Genomic DNA, 3,346 nt, shown 5'->3' on the forward strand with positions numbered 1-3,346 from the left:
CAGTTTAGGACTCTGTTTTGTTTACAGGATTATTAAGAGGTTTTTTAAAAAATATTTTTTTATTGAATTTGTTTCTTTCATTAAAAATTACTTGCAACAGAAAACAAGAGATCTTTAATAAGTTGTTATATTAAAAATCTTGGACTGATTCATTCTAAAGTTATTTTAATTTCAAGCTCAGTTTACATTCTGTTGCTCAAGCTGGCAAGCTATAAACATGTCTTCCTTATCTATTTGGGGATTCCTTGAAATAGGAGAACAAATATGTCTAAATCTAAAGATATCTTCTAAGTGATGTCAATGGGACAGACTTTTTAAAAAATAGGCCTAAGAGCTCAATTTTTTAAAACTGGGAATAGTCCCAATGTTTCTCAACCTTGACTGCACACAGAATTATCTGGGAAGCTTCTAAGAAGTGTTAATGCAAGGACCACACCTCAGACAAATTGAATCATTTTTTTAGGGGTATGTGTTTTTAAAACCACCCCCATATGATTGTATTAGTCTGCTCATGCTGCCATAACAAAATACCACAGACCAGGTGACTTAAACAACAGAAATTTATTTTCTCGCAGTTCTAGTGGCTAGAAGTCCAAGATCAAGGTGCCATCAAAGATAGTTTCTGGTGAGAACTCTCCTTTCTAGCTTGTAGATGGCTGCCTTCTCTCTGTATCCTCCCTCAGCCACTCCTCTGTGTGCTTATGGAGAGAAAGAGATCCCTGCTTTCTCTTCTACCTATTTTTTTTTTTTTTTAAGTGAGGCAACCCTTGGTTGACCTCACAGATTGCAAGGACCTCATCAGTTTACAATCTCTTATTATTTTTATTTTTTACGCCTATAGCACCTGGTCTGCCTAGGTGGTCTCCCATCCAAGTACTAACCAGGCCCAACCCTACTTAGCTTCTGAGATGAGACGGGATAGGGCTTGTTCAGGATAGCATGGCCATAGACTCTTATACTTTTTATAAGGATAACATCCTATCAGATGAGGGCTCTACCAGTATAACCTCATTTAACCTTAATTATCTCCTTAAAGGCTTGTCTCCAAATACTGTCGTATTGGGAACCAGGGCTTCAACATGAATTTTAGGTAGACGCAGTTCAGTTTATAACAATGATGACTGACAACCACTCATTTAGTGGTATCATTTGGTGTTTGGGGGCTGAATTTTAAGATACAGGAAAAAGCAGACAAGTCACAATGTACTGGGTTTAGAATATGTGACAACTTGGCAACTTCTGCTGGATAGAAAAGAGAGGAATAACACTAAATAGAGAAAGACATGGGTTGGGGCAGAAGCTAGCCAACCAGACCATTTAGTCTGAGTGGGACAGCAGGTTCAATTCCAGTTCAAGTTAGCCTTGTCTCCCAGTGTGTTGAGACTTGTCGAGTGCTAAAGTTCTTAAAGTTATGAATCCTGAAGTAAATAACGATGTAAGAATCATTATTTACTTCAGTGACGGGAGAAGCAGGAAATGGATGCGTGGTCCTAGAAACTGGCTTTCAGGACAAAGTTCTTGACTTTTTCTGAAAATTGTAAAGTAAATCTTGAATCCTTAAGAGCCAACCAGGGCATGCATCGGGAGGCTAGAGAGAACCTATAGAAGGCTACATCTATCCCCATGGTTAATTGTTATGAGAACAGCTGACTATTGTTAAATGTCACTTGTTGGTGGAGTGAAGAATTTTTAAAAATCTCTGATATGGCTCTCATTGGTCTGGTATCAAGAGCAGTTGTTTTCAAACTTTAATGAGCACCAGAATTTCCTGGAGTGGTTATTTGAACATGGATTGCTTGCCCTCACTCCCAAAGTTTCTGATTCAGTAAGTCCAAGAACTTGTAACAAGTTTTCAGATTCTGCTGGTACTGCTGGTTTGGAGACCACTTTGAGAAACACTGATTCTATTTGCACATAGTAGACGTTTTATAATGTGAACTTCTTCTTTTATCGTCCCTGTAATACTCAATTAAATAATTAAATGATATCTTCAGGTATTAATAATTAGAAATAAAATTTTAGGGACCTCAATGCCATTTTTAATCATTATGTTGCCACAATTGGGCAGAATAAGAGGAGGTGGACATGGTATGATGTTCTGGCCAGATAGACCTGAAACTGGAACAAAGCTAGGAGAAGCTGGTGTGACTGATAATGGGTGTAAAGGGTTATCATTCAGGTGCTCACAGACTATCTAACAAAAGGTTTAACTGATATTAAAGAGAGATGATTCAACTTCCCCTGATGTAGAATTCATACAAGGAAAAAGATACAAATATGAATTTAACCAAATAGGAAAATACCCCAAATCCAACACACAGGACACCCTTGCAGTAGTCTCCCCGGCACCCTCCTTTAAGGGCCTACTTCTCATCCCACCCACATTGGTTCTCTATGTGCTGTCATTTTGCTACAGTGACCCTATAACTCCGTGGTCAAACTGAGGTGATCCAATACTTCAGTGGGATTAAAAAAACCCTTTTATTGTGAAATAATTGTAAATGTGTAGAATTGCAAGAATAGTACAAAAAACTTCCGTATATCCTTTATACCCATCATGCAGATTCAGCAGTTGTTACCATTTCGCTGCATTTGCACACGTATTATTTTTTACTCAATTTGTGTAATAATACCACAGCACACATATTATTTTTTACTCAATTTGTGAGCAAACAGCAGACACTATTCACCTTTATCCTTAATTCAATGTGTATTTTATAAGAACAAGAATATTATAATTGTAGTATGATGGATTGCAAAATGGCCAATTATTTCTCCTATACTTGTATGCATCTCTTTTTGTAATGTGACTTTGATTTTCTGCATCAAGAAAGGGAATCTATTTCTTCATTTCTTAAATTCAGGCTTACCCATGTGACTCGCCTTGGACACAGGATATTAAACATTGATGCAAGCAGAGGTTTGAAAAGTGGGGCTTGCCCTCTCTTGATGCTGGAAACCTTTCTGCTGCAGTGTGAATGAGCTGGGCTAGGCTTCTGGGGGATAAGAGACATGCAGCTGTCATCTTGGTTTACATCACACCGAGTGTTGTTAACGTGAGTGAGGCTATCTAGATCACGAGGCTATCTAGATCATACGGCTACAGCGGAACCAGTTCAGACTACGAGAATTACCCAGGCAACCCATAGAACCATGAGAAGGAACAAGTATTTATTGCTTTAAGTCATTACGTTTTAGGGTAGTTTGCTGCATAGCAACAGTATAAAATGAGCAAACACATGAAATTCAATAGTAATACAATATTGTTATCCAATCCATATTCAAATTTTTTTAATTGTCCTAAAATTTTTTTGATAGCAGTTTTTTCTCCCCAACTCATGTTCCA

The 3,346-nt window shown here is 37.7% G+C and overlaps 1 pseudogene; it reads right to left on the reverse strand.

Annotated features, from left to right (window-relative positions):
- Positions 1 to 832: 832 nt before the first annotated feature.
- On the reverse strand, positions 833 to 951 carry LOC111730173 (annotated as a pseudogene).
- Positions 952 to 3,346: the final 2,395 nt, after the last annotated feature.

Source organism: Pteropus vampyrus, unplaced genomic scaffold (genome assembly GCF_000151845.1).
Source record: "Pteropus vampyrus isolate Shadow unplaced genomic scaffold, Pvam_2.0 Scaffold9, whole genome shotgun sequence".
Taxonomy (NCBI): Eukaryota; Metazoa; Chordata; class Mammalia; order Chiroptera; family Pteropodidae; genus Pteropus; species Pteropus vampyrus.